The sequence below is a fragment of the Salvelinus sp. IW2-2015 genome, linkage group LG26 (genome assembly GCF_002910315.2).
Source record: "Salvelinus sp. IW2-2015 linkage group LG26, ASM291031v2, whole genome shotgun sequence".
In the NCBI taxonomy this organism is placed as follows: Eukaryota; Metazoa; Chordata; class Actinopteri; order Salmoniformes; family Salmonidae; genus Salvelinus; species Salvelinus sp. IW2-2015.
In genome coordinates, this window is record NC_036866.1 from 44,608,403 (window position 1) to 44,622,565 (window position 14,163).

General features: G+C 42.1%; 1 protein-coding gene across 1 annotated transcript in view; it reads right to left on the reverse strand.

The window, feature by feature from the left end:
- Positions 1-3,142, reverse strand: part of LOC111952907 (alpha-1,3-mannosyl-glycoprotein 4-beta-N-acetylglucosaminyltransferase C-like) — a 30,767-nt gene extending 27,625 nt beyond the window's left edge. Inside the window, exon 1 of the mRNA XM_023971915.2 lies at positions 2,836-3,142. The gene's annotated coding sequence lies outside the window, so the exon portion shown is untranslated. The remainder of the gene's footprint in view (positions 1-2,835) is intronic.
- Positions 3,143-14,163: the final 11,021 nt, after the last annotated feature.

Consider the following 14,163-nt stretch of genomic DNA (forward strand, 5'->3'; position numbering starts at 1 on the left):
CATTCACTAAACCCTAAACCTCAACTACTGCTTGGAGTAACCCTGGATTGTAAACTGTCATGGTCATAACATATTGATACAACATTAGCTAAGATGGGGAGAAGTATGTCCATAATAATGTCCTGCTCTGCCTTCTTAACAGCACTATCAACAAGGCAGGTCCTAAAGGCCCTAGTTTTGCCACACCTGGATTACTGTTCAGTCGTGTGGTCAGGTGCCATAAAAAGGGATTTAGGCAAATTGCAATTGGCACCTAACAGGGCAGCACATCTGGCGCTTAGATGTACACAGAGATCTAATATTAATAATGTCAATCGTTCCTGGCTCAAAGTGTAGGAGAGATTGACTTCATCACTACTTTTATTTCTGAGAGGTGTTGAATGTTGTCCGTCTAAACTACTGGCACACAGCTCGGACACCCATGCAACCCCACAAGACATGCCACAAGAGGTCTCTTCACAGTCCAGAACAGACTATGGGAAGCACACAGTACTACATAGAGCTATGATTACATGGAACTCTATTTGACAACAAGTAACTCAGGCAAGCAGTAAAATTTGATTTAAAAAACAGATAAAAATACACCTTATGGAATGGTGGGGACTGTGAAGCAACACAAACATAGGCACAGACACATGCATACAAACACACAATAACTATGCACACAGGTACATGTGGATTTTGTGTTGTAAATATGTGGTAGTAGTGTAGGGGGCACACACTGAGGGCACACACTTAATGTGTTGTGAATGTATTGTAATGTTTTAAAAATGTTATAACTGTTCTTCCTGGACCCCAGGAAGAGTAGCTGCTGCCTTGGCAGCAGCAAATGGGRATCCATAACAAATACAAATACAAAATACAAATACCACCTTAATGGAGAATGTTTTATGTACRAACCGGTCTATGGGGGAAACTAGTGTATAGCCAGCTGAATAGATTCCCTTTGGACAGTAAGATGACACGACTCAATATCGTCATCTGCCGGCCTTTGGGCCAAGTCAACACTGACTGCTGTTACAGTGCAACGGTATCCCAGATTTTAGGGCCAGATTCAATCAGTTCCGCCTTAACCCGCGATAACCGACAGTTGCATAGCAGTTTCATTGTTTTTATTTGGACGGCGTCAGAGGTGTAACTGTGTTGGAGCTATCAAATCGGCAAACGCTCCCGGTGTTCTACCTCTACTGGAATGTGTATGGCTTAGKGACAACCACATGAGCAGCTGCTCACCGATTTGACAGCTCTAATGCAGTTACAACCCCGACATCCGCCCAAACACCGGCTATGGAGATGCCGGCTACCGCCGGTTAACGCTTCATCTGATTGAATCTAGGCCTTAATAAGTTTGTGGTCTATGGTGAGACTAATAGACAGGGATCAATAAAAGAGATAAGCTCCATTTACACTCAGGGCAGCCGTTGATGACTATCCAGCAGTCTGGCCAAAATACATAAAAATAGCCCCAGGGATGTCCTTTACCGAAACAGGGTTGTGTCTCAAATGGCACCCTATTCCATATTAAGTGCACTACATTTGACCAGGACCGATAGGTCTCTGGTCAAAAATAGCACACTATATAGGGAATAGGGTGCCATTTGAGTCGCACACCAAAACTGATGAGCAGAGGTTTCACTGTCTGAAGGTAACTCCAATCTCCAATAAAAGTACTTTAACATTTTAAGGGGTCCATTAATTATTGTCTAGCACCAGAGAGAGAGCTGTATATAAAGATTACTCTAACTGAGGCCCAAATGGCACCCTATTCCCTATGTAGTGCACTACAGACACCAGTCATATGTAAGGCGCAATCCATTCTGCGGAACTCCCAGCATCCCTTGTTTGATGAATTTATGTTGCTTCCCCCAGAGCGCAGATACAGTACACACTCCCCAAGTTTAAAATGGCTCAAAACTGTCCTTCATGCCAGCTGCTATCAGCTTTCTCAATAAGCTGAAGGAGTACTGTTAGTTGTGTACATATTGCTGTATATTTATTTTTTTGTGTTCAATGTGTTTTTACTATGTGCTGCAAAATGAATTGCCCCATGGGTTAATAAAGACTCTACTCTACTCTACTCTACTCTACTCTACACTACACTACACTACACTACTTTACTCTGCTCTACTCTACTCTACTCTACTCTACACTACTCTGCTCTACTCTACTCTACTTTACTTTTGACCAGGGCCAATACATCCCTCGTCAGAAGTAGTGGACTATATARGGAATAGGGTACCATTTGGGATGCAGCCTCTGTCTAGCACTTGGGTATGACAGGTGAAGTGGGTCATAAAGGGAACCAACATTAATAGCAACTGGTTTGGCAAGTTACAACATGATGTGCTTAGTGGAAGCCGCTCAAATCTGTTCAGTCTGACAGGGAGAAGAGCCCACAACATATGATACCATTAGATGATGCTATTATAGGTCAAAGTCACAGCCAGAAAAACACCCTGACTGACAGAGAGGAGACCAGTAGTACCCCCAGCTCATTATAAACTGTGAGGGAGAGGAGAGCAAGTTATTCCCACATCACTGAGAGGAAGGGGATTTGTGTCACCAGGCAAAGCCATGATAAATCCTGGGATATACAGCCATTTTCAGGACAGATGAGCTGCAAGTCTCAGTGAGAGAAGAGTGGGTTTTACAACGGAACAGTAGTTCAATATTTAATGCAACCAAAACATACTTGTGTATAAAATACCATACCTGTGGGAGCATTTTACATTACAGCACAGAATAAAATGGTAATAACATGGTAATAGTATAGTAACAAGTGATAGTTACTCAAAAAGAAAGAAAGAAAGCCCATGAAGTGACAGGCACACTCACCTGCCTGCTGTCTGTGTGAATGTGAAGGCGTTCTGGCGATGCTCTGTGCTGCACGTTGCCACCAGTCTAAATGATCTCCATGACTCACACAAGAGCAGAACATTAAGCTCTCAAAAAAGTTCCCGTAAACACTAATTATAATGGCAGTCRTCTGGTGAGGCTATTCGCCCCTCTCTCCGTCAGTCTCCATCTCTCTCTCGCTCTCTCTCTGATCTCAGTCTCTCTTTCCCAGCCCTCTTACTCTCTTTCCCTCTGCCTGCCTCACTCCCCCGCTCTGACTCTCCTCACCAAAGGTGTCACTGTGTCTGCACATACACTGCTCCTCATTTGTTGCCAGTTTTTCCCTCTGCTGACTCCCCTCCCCTTTCCAGACGTTTGGTCTTAAAGTGACAGCACATTGAAATGCATCCCTCAGCCTCAACCCGGTGGCTCGAGATACCCATCTGTCAGTTAGACTGAGAGATTTAAACCAATCCAAAACAGTACAGCCTAAGAGCATACTAAGGTCATTAGAGGCAATCAGCAGTTGTTACATCCATTTTTGGACTTAATGATGAATTCAATGAATGATATGTACCCATTTATTCTTGAAGAATATAACCTATAAATGCCTCATGAGCTCAGTTGAACTGTCGTATCCCATCGGAACCCAAAATATAAGCTTGTTTTACTCCAATGTTTGGAAACAAAGTGAATGTATAGCCTCAAAACATGGTTAAAACTATCATTTTGATATCGTGGATGGTCAGTCCTTGCATCCATAGCTCTGTCTATGAATTTGAGAGTATTTACATTTCTCCAGCCCCATTCCTCAGCTTTATACCGAAACAGTGGCGGGGAAGATGCTGTGTTATTGTGTCAACTGCTGATTGGCCCTTTAATGGACAGATTTCAGTAAGTGTTAATCCTCTCTCAACGAGAGCGGGTACAAAGTGTACTGGCCCATTAGTGTTCCCTTTTAAAAATGTGTTACCCCCCCGTATTTATTTGCAATTAAACGAGACTTGCTGCACCTTAAAATGTAGATACATACAGTACATAGTATACTGTGCCAACCACGGTGCTCTCTCTCATGCAATATTTCTAATGCCTAGACATGAATCATAGATTAATAAGTGAATAATAACATTGCCAGTGGTGGAGCTTTGTGGTGTGAAGCGCTTGGTGCCCTGCATAATCATGGTGTTAATAAGGCATTTCAAGGGTGGCTGCTGCAGTTTAAATGGAACACTCTAAATCATCTACACCAACACATCACCTCGTCTTGGTGTGTTGGGGTTCACTGTTCACTGTTGTAAGCATGAACTCAATTCAACTGTGCTCCATTTGATCTGCACAAGAGACCAATGTGATAACCATTCGTACAGCTAGGAACATGCCTTTCCCATCGTTCTGTAAAGAATACTCACTGATCAAATCCAACCCAGAGATGACCGACACAAGTTTGAAAACATCCTGGGTTAAAACACCAGGTTGAGCTCAGGGGCAACTCACCCTGGGGTGAAATTGCCAGCAGAGTCAAAAAAGTATACTTTGTCTGCGCTCTGCAGCAATGTCACCCTCCTCTACAGTAGCAAACAAGCTCCAAACAATTCCCATCTCTGATTTTTACAGACAGTCTGCTCTGTAGTTAATMTGAAGTTAAGTTGTAGTTAAATTGGTTAAACTGGGGGTCTATGTGTGCTTTAGATATTCACATGTACTCTACTTTGGAAGTGAGCTTGGCTAAATGAATGAATATTAATACAAATGTATGTTGTGCTATCAAGTGCTCTTCCATGGATAGCTTCTCCCTTATCTTTCACCAGCAACATCATATGGTAGAGGATGGAGGAGGAGAGGAACACTGACAAGAAAGGATGGCTTGGCCAAACACGACTATTAAAAAATCTGTACTTCACTGGCCTGTGAAGTGCCTTATTATGAGGGTCATATATGATTTTGACAATTCTTACAATGCATTTATAACAGCATCATAATGCATTACACATGCAGCCTAAGCAAAGCCTTACCAAACACATTGCATTGATTGCTTTACAACACTGAGTGAACCTTAGCCTTCTTGGCAAACAGGTGGTCGAATAGAGGGTCAGACATGAAAAAGCTATTGGAGAGATTACAAATGCCACAACTTCTCCACGACACCTGCCTCTGTTGTTCCTGGAATATATTATTAATTCCTGGAATGTATGAATCATTCTCATAGTGTGGAGGGATGTAAACTAATCTAACTCTCTGCCTGAAAGTCTTGCATATCAGCGGGTACAGCAATGTGATAACCATGGCCACTATCAAATGACGGGTAAGAGTCACTCCTAGAAGAAAATTGCCACGTAGAGAATCAGAGAACAGCTTCAGAGGGCACCCAGGTTGATAGAATAGATTGACAGGTCCTTAAATCTTACCGGCAGAATCATGTAGCATTGTAGGGCCATTCAACTTTTCAGAAAGAGACAAGTTTGTCAAATGAAATGTTTTTAAAAATCGTCCTGCTTCATCCATGTTTCATGAACTGAAATGAAAGATTCCCGAAATGTTCCATATGCACAACAAGCTTATTTCTCTCAAATGTTGTGCACAAATTTGTTTACATCCCTGTTAGTGAGCATTTTATCCTTTGTCAAGATAATCCATCCACCTGACAGGTGTAAACAAATTTGAAGCTGATTAAACAGCATTATCTTTACACAGGTGCACCTTGTGCTGGGGACAATGAAAGGCCACTCTAAAATGTGCAGTTTTGTCACACAACATAATGCCACCGATGTCTCAAGTTCTCAGGGAGCTAGCAATTGCCATGCTGACTGCAGGAATATCCACCAGAGCTGTTGCTAGGGAATTTAATGTTCATATTCTCTACCATAAGCCACCAATTGTATTTATRTCTGTAATAATGCCCTTTTGTGGGTAAAAACTCATTCTGATTAGCTGGGACTGGCTCCCCAGTGGCTCACCGTTACTCCCAAGTGTGTGGTTGATGGCTGGACTCCTGCCCATTCATGTGAAATCCATAGATTAGGGCCTAATTTATTTATTTAAATTGACTGATTTCCTTATATGCACTGTAATGTACACAAAGTCAAGGTTATGCTTCCCTGATGCTAATTACTGTCTATTTGCATGCTCTGTGATTACATGCTTGGCTTGACAGGCATCAATGTCATCATTTAATGAGGTTAGTTAAAGGTGAATGTGCGCGTGTGTGTGTGTGTGTGCGCAATGCATTGAGAGCACAGGACTTCTTCTTTCATAGGTCGTCACTCAAATCAGCCTGCCAACCTGCCATGTAGGCTCAGGCTGGCTCTCCCTGTGGAGTTGGAAGAGTCTGAATTTTTCATATCCTCTAATTTGAGGTGTTGTGGATAAATCCCAGTTTCACAGAAAATTCAATGAAGCAGAGCGGCACCCAGATTCAGATTTCACCCAAGTGGAACAAGAAGGGCAGACAAGGGAGAGCAGATGCGAGGAGAAGGAGAAGGCATGAGCTGCATGGTCCTCTCAACTGTCATCGCACAGATCAGATGCCCTCAGTGTGGGGGGTCTGATTCACAGAAATATGGTGGAATATACAACACATAGCACTGATGAGCTAAAACAGTGAGAGTGAATGGGACACCATCCCAAATCACCGCAAAGGAACTGGCAGCAAACCAAGTCGTTAAGCAACACAAGCCCCTTGGGACTTGATTGTGTGTGTGTAATAGGAAAGCTTTTCTTGAATCTCATTTTGAAGACAATATCAACAATACTGCCAAAACTGAATTACTTGGCTTGACGTTARGTTATTTAGCAGGAATGTGTACATTCAATTCAGAGCATGGCTGAACCATCTAGTTGCAGATGTTTGAGCTTTATCTCAAAAAGGTTACTTGAGGCACTATTCAATCAGAACCCCTTACCCAGTTTCAGCAGGTTTTATTTCAATTATGCAATATCTGTCTGTTGCATAATTCCATTCATTATTTCTTCCATTCAAATGCAGATTATTACTCAGTTGTATTATTTCTATGAGTGTATTACTTAGTTTTAGGAGCAGCATTTCCCTCTTAAACAGCCACTCGTGGTCGATGCAAGTTCACATCGTGTTGGTTTGAACACAAATAATACAACTGTGTAATAATCTGCATTTGAAATAATGAAGGAATAATTCATTTTCCAAATCAGGCTTTGTTCAACAGAGCACGCTCCAACTGCAAGTGCTTCAACGTCATTATGGTCGCATTACATTAAGTTGTTCCTCCTACCCGTGTTTTGGGTGTTGTTCTCACTGATGTATTCAAGTCCATCTAAATCCAATTGCTGTGTTAATCATGAATAATAAGGGCAGAGCCCAGTGACAGTTTAATTCTGAAGTGGGGTCAGTAAACGCTCACGACTTCAACTTATGTGTAATGTCGTGTGTCTAGGTGGCAGGGAAGTCAGGCGCAGGAGAATCGAACTTGGTATAAATGGAGTCGTTTAATAGACTTGACAAAACTCCGTAATCAAAATACAAGATAAAATAAAAGTGGGTGCAAGAACCCGTCGCGCACCAATACATAATACACGAATATACAGACAAACAATCTCTGACAAGGACATGAGGGGAAACAGAGGGTTAAATACACAACATGTAATGAATGGGATTGGAACCAGGTGTGTAGGAAGACAAGACAAAACCAATGGAAAATGGATCAATGATGGCTAGAAGACCGGTGACGTCGACCGCCGAGCACCTCCCGAACAAGGAGAGGCATCGACTTCGGCAGAAGTCGTGACATTATGTTATTACAGGGTCAGAACAACCTATATATCAAGACAACCATGACAATCACGTCTGACAGGATGGGCTGCTATTGGCAACACAAAACATATTTTTGTTGTAACACATTGCCTTTTTCATGTATTACTATGGCATATAAAAAAAGTAGAGCTTGGCCTACCATGTGCATGGTTTCGGGAAAATGTTATACTAAAGTAGGCTTACATACCTATTGTATATGTTCTGGTCTTAATAAAACTGACTCAACATTGTCCTGCATTATGTTCAAAATCAAGTAAAAAAAAGTAGACTTTGATTCATCAGAGCTATTCCGTATCACAAGAAGACTTCAGGGGCACTACAGTATTTTGTCAAGTGTCAGTGTGCAGCAGTTAGGACGGAGTCAGGCGCAGGAYACAGAACTGAGTAAAAGACGTACTTTACTCGAAAAGAAACAACACTAATTTCCACGCAGGGAAAAACACACCAGCTCACAGAAGTCTTGAACACTAAACAAAGAACAAACACGCACAAAACCATGTGGGAACCAGAGGGTTAAATAGGGAATAAATTATAGCGTAATGGGAACCAGGTGTGTACAATCAAGACAAAACAAATGGAAAAAGAAACGTAGATCGGTGGCAGCTAGAAAACCGGTGACGTCGACCGCCGAACGCCACCCGAACAAGGAAAAGTCGGAAGTCGTGACATATTTAAACATCAGAGACCACTCACCTCCAATAGAAAAACTCCTTGGGGCTTGAATGACTCCGTTGTCTTGGTGAATAACACAAAGAGACTCTGCCAGACATGAGTCCTGTCATGTGGAGCTTATTCCATTCTCCTCCTACAGTAAAGTGATAGTTCATGCACTGAATTCAGCCTAACATGGCCTTCACAGAAAAGAGCAGTGGCATAGTGGAGACTATGCACAGTATATGCAGTGGGCATTGCGTAGCCTACACTCACTTTCTTAAATGCGCTGCATGGTCAATCCGTCCACTGCATTGGCAGTGCAGAATTTACGATCATACGACCTCTGCAGAAGTGAGGGCATTAGTGAGCTGTTGTGAAGGAAGTTGTTAAGGAAGTGAGTTTGTGTTTATACAGCACATCCCGCCCTCACCTACCATCAACCAAATGTCAAAGCAGAGCTATACAAAGCCCTCCACATTGTTACAAAATTCAAGAGGTGCACAGCGATGCGGTACGTTGTTTGATTTGGCCTCTGCATGCCTCCAGAGGCTCCTCAATTAAGTCACACCCTCCATAGGAAACCTCCAACCCCATTTTCGGATCAAGTATAAATTGGCTTTTGATCCCCACTGATGCATTTCAAAGTAGTGTAGTGGAGGTATACGCCATATCAATTATGTAGTATGATAGAGAAATCGTGCACAAATTAGACTACCCAAACGCAAAGCAAATATTCAGCGGAATTTCATCTGCCAGGCGTCAAGAGCATGCAGCTCTCAATGTTGTCATACGGAGCAGCTCACAGAAGAACGACATCGGTAGCATAGGAAAGACGTTTCTTATGTCTACCAGTAAATAATAACTTAGGTAACAACGGGTAGGCATACCTAGCAGGTATTGAAAAAGTATGGTCCGAATTCTTGCTTGAATCTTTGCGATGTGCAATTCAGTCATCATGTGCAGTTTGAATGAACACTTCTGAAGGCTTTCCCCAAAAAACCTTCCCAAATAAATGTTGACGGCAAAGTAGGCCTACCTGGCAGAAGGATATACACTATATATACACAAGTATGTGGACACCCTTACAAATTAGTGTATTTGGCTCTTTCAGCCACACCGGTTGCTGACAGGTGTATAAAATTGAACAGCCTTGCAATCTCCATAGACAAACATTGGCAGTAGAATGGCCTTACTGAAGAACTCAGTGACTTTCAACGTAGCACCGTCATAGTATGCCACCTATCCGACAAGTCAGTTCAAGTCACTTCAAATTTCTGCCCTCCTAGAGCTGCCCCGGTCAACTGTAAGTGCTGTTATTGTGAAATGGAAACGTCAAGGAGCAACAACAGCTCAGCCAGGAAGTGGTAGGCCACACAAGCTCACAGAACGCTGAAGTGTGTAACTTGTAAAAATTGTCTGCCCTTGGTTGCAACACTCACTACCGAGTTCCAAACTGCCTCCGGAAGCAACATCAACACAAGAACTGTTAGTCGGGATCTTCGTGAAATGGGTTTCCATGGCAGAGCAGCCGCACACAAGCCTAAGATCACCATGCACAATGCCAAGCGTCGGCTGGAGTGGTGTAAAGCTCGCCGCCATTGGACTCCGGAGCAGTGGAAACGCGTTCTCTGGAGTGATGAATCATGCTTCACCATCTGGCAGTCCAATGGACAAATCTGGGCTACCTGCCGCCTCAGTTTGGGGAACGCCATTTCCACTTTCAGCATGACAATGCCCCTGTACACAAAGCGAGGTCCATACAGAAATGGTTTGTCGAGATCGATGTGGAAGAACTTGACTGGCCTGCACAGAGCCCTGACCTCAACTCCATCAAACAACTTTGGGATAAATTGTAACCCGGACCGCGAGCCAGGCCTAATCGCCCAACATCAGTGCCCGACCTCACAAATGCTCTTGTGGCTGAATTGAAGTAAGTCTCCGCAGCAATGTTCCAACATCTAGTGGAAAGCCTTCCCAGAAGAGTGGAGGATGTTATAGCAGCAAAGGGGGATGAACTCCATATTAGTGCACATGATTTTGGAATGAGATGTTTGACGAGCAGGTGTCCACATACTTTTGGTCATGTCGTGTACATCATGATGATTTGTATCAATCGGAAGTGCATATGTTTTGCAAACTCTGCCATCACATGTAGAACATTGCACAGTACAGAAACACCGGTAGCCAAATGGTCTCTTGCTAGGTGTACAATTGGATTAAAATGTAACTACACCTTCCCAAAAGTTTCTTTAAAAAAAATTTTAAAACATGGTCCTGGTGTGTTTTAAGCATTGATGTGGACTTTAAAACATCAACTATTGAGAGTGAAAACCTGAAAATTCTATAGGAAAACCTATAAAAAATACTTGTCCAGCTATATTTGAAGTGCATCTTATAAAGACTTCATAAAGCATTCATATACAGTTGAAGTCTGAAGTTTACATACACCTTAGCCAAATACATTTAAACTCAGTTTTTCACAATTCCTGACATTTAATCCTAGTAAACAATCCCTGTCTTAGGTCAGTTAGGATCACCACTTTATTTTAAGAATGTGAAATAATAATAATAGTAGAGAGAATTATTTATTTCAGCTTTTATTTCTTTCATCACATTCCCAGTGGGTCAGAAGTTTACATACACTCAATTAGTATTTGGTAGCATTGCCTTTAAATTGTTTAACTTGGGTCAAATGTTTCGGGCAGCCTTCCACAAGCTTCCCACAATAAGTTGGGTGAATTTTGGCCCATTCCTCCTGACAGAGCTGGTGTAACTGAGTCAGGATGGTAGGCCTCCTTGCTCGCACACGCTTTTTCAGTTCTGCCCATACATTTTCTATAGGATTGAGGTCAGGGCTTTGTTATGGCCACTCCAATACCTTGACTCTGTTGTCCTTAAGCCATTTTGCCACAACTTTGGAAGTATGCTTGGGGTCATTGTCCATTTGGAAGACCCATTTGCGACCAAGCTTTAACTTCCTGACTGATGTCTTCAGATGTTGCTGCAATATATCCACATAATTTTCCCTTCCTCATGATGCCATCTATTTTGTGACTGTCTCTTATACACATCTAGATGTGTATAAGAGACAGGTATCAGTCCCTCCTGCAGCAAAGCACCCCCACAACATGATGCTGCCACCCCCGTGCTTCACTATTGGGATGGTGTTCTTCGGCTTGCAAGCCTCCCCTTTTTTCCCATCCGGGGGTGACCCCTCCTGTCTCAGCCTCCAGTATTTATGCTGCAGTAGTTTATGTGTCGGGGGGCTAGGGTCAGTCTGTTATATCTGGAGTATTTCTCCTGTCTTATCCGGTGTCCTGTGTAAATGTAAGTAATTCTCTCTTTCTTTCTTTCTTTCTCTCTCTCGGAGGACCTGAGCCCTAGGACCATGCCTCAGGACTACCTTGCATGATGACTCCTTGTTGTCCTAAGTCCACCTGGCCGTTTTGCTGCTCCAGTTTCAACTGTTCTGCCTGCGGCTATGGAACCCTGGCCTGTTCACTGTGATTACTATTATTTGACCATGCTGGTCATTTATGAACATTTGAACATCTTGGCCATGTTCTGTTATAATCTCCACCCGGCACAGCCAGAAGAGGGCTGGCCACCCCTCATAGCCTGGTTCCTCTCTAGGTTTCTTCCTAGGTTTTGGCCTATCTAGGTAGTTTTCCTAGCCACCGTGCTTCTACACCTGCATTGCTTGCTGTTTGGGGTTTAAGGCTGGGTTTCTGTACCGCACTTTGATATATCAGCTGATGTAAGAAGGGCTATATAAATACATTTGATTTGATTCTTCCTCCAAACATAACGATGGTCATTATGGCCAAACAGTTCTATTTTTGTTTCATCAGATAAGAGGAGATTTCTCCAGAAAGTATGATCTTTGTCCCCATGTGCAGTTGCAAACCACAGTCTGGCTTTTTTATGGCGGTTTTGGAGCAGTGGCTTCTTCCTTGCTGAGCGGCCTTTCAGGTTATGTCGATATAGGACTCGTTTTACTGTGGATATAGATACTTTTGTACCTGTTTCCTGCAGCATCTTCACAAGATCCTTTGCTGTTGTTCTGGGATTGATTTGCACTTTTCGCACCAAAGTATGTTCATCTCTAGGAGACAGAACGCGTCTCCTTCCTGAGCGGTATGACGGCAGTGTGGTCCCATGGTGTTTAGACTTGCCTACTATTGTTTGTACAGATGAACGTGGTACCTTCAGACATTTGGAAATTGCTCCCAAGGATGAACCAGACTTGTGGAGGTCTACAATAGTTTTTCTGGGGTCTTGGCTGATATCTTTTGATTTTCCCATGATGTCAAGCAAAGAGGCACTGAGTTTGAAGGTAGGCCTTGAAATACATCCACAGGTACACCTCCAATTGACTCAAATGATGTCAATTAGCCTAACAGAAGCTTCTAAAGCCATGACATCATTTTCTGGAATTTTCCAAGCTGTTTAAAGGCACAGTCAACTTAGTGCATGTAAACTTCTGACCCACTGGAATTGTGCTACAGTGAATTATAAGTGAAATAATCTGCCTGTAAACAATTGTTGGAAAAATGACTTGTGTCATGCACAAAGTAGTTGTCCTAACCGACTTGCCAAAACTATAGTTTGTAAACAAGAAATATCTGGAGTGGTTGAAAAACTAGTTTTAATGACTCCAACCTAAGTGTATGTAAACTTCCAACTTCAACTGTAGGCTTTATAAGCACAAAAGAAATTGGTCACAAATCATCTATAACTGTATTTTATTGCTCTATAAAGGATTAACAAATGTGAACAAATAAATTGATGGTTATGTCACACAGTTATACCACATTCTGTATAGGAAATAGGAAAACATGATTTTTCACACAGGGCGCCTTTCTTTTGCCTGGCAGGCCATTTGGATAGTTTTTGGGCAAAATTAGAGTATACCCACTTTTCCAGGCACGACTACACCACTGAAAAAAATAAGAAAAAAAKAACATTACAAAATAAGACTCCCGAGCAGTAATTAATAAATAGTTTGTGACTAAAAATAATCATTGAAGATTGGCCTACGTGGATGGTTATTGTGACCTGGTATCACGACGATCCCACTTCAAATGTAAGAATTCTAGGAATTGTAACTGAATTTTAGTGAACATTAATAAATTAACTGCAAGATGGAAATTAGATTAATTTCTATTCTGGCCCATAATGTCACCTTGCTCTCCAACGGAATAAACACACAAAGCCGAGCAGAGCCCTAATGAGGTGCTGTTTGGGCCACATGCTTTTAGATGAGCAATGATGTTGTCACTCTGCCGTCATGACAACTGCCCTGTGGCACTGAGTCACTGAGTTGCCCTCAACATCCTGTACATTATTTAGGGCAAGGAGGAACTGCAGTGAGCTCAAAGTATTGGGACAGTGACAATTTTGTTGTTGTTTTGGCTCTGTACTCTAGCACTTTGGATTTGAAATGATACAGTAACTATGAGGTTAAAGAAGTGCAGACTGTACGCTTTAATTTGAGGGTATTTACATCCATATAAGATGAACAGTTTAGAAATTGCAGCACTTTTTGTACATAGACCTCCTATTTTAGGGGACCAAGAGTATTGGGACAAAACAATTCACTTATATATGTAGTAAAACGTTAKGTATTTGGTCCCATATTCATTGCACTCAATGGTTACATCAAACGTGTGGCTCTACAAATTGTTTTTGGATGCATTTGCTGTTTGTTTTGGTTGTGTTTCAGATTATTTTGCGCCCAATAGAAATTCAGGGTAAATAATTTTGGAGTCACATTTTAAATAGGAATATAATATGTTTATAAACACTTCTACATTAATGTGGATACTACCATGATAACGCATAATCCTGAATGTATTGTGTATGATGAGTGAGAAAGTTACAGAGGCATA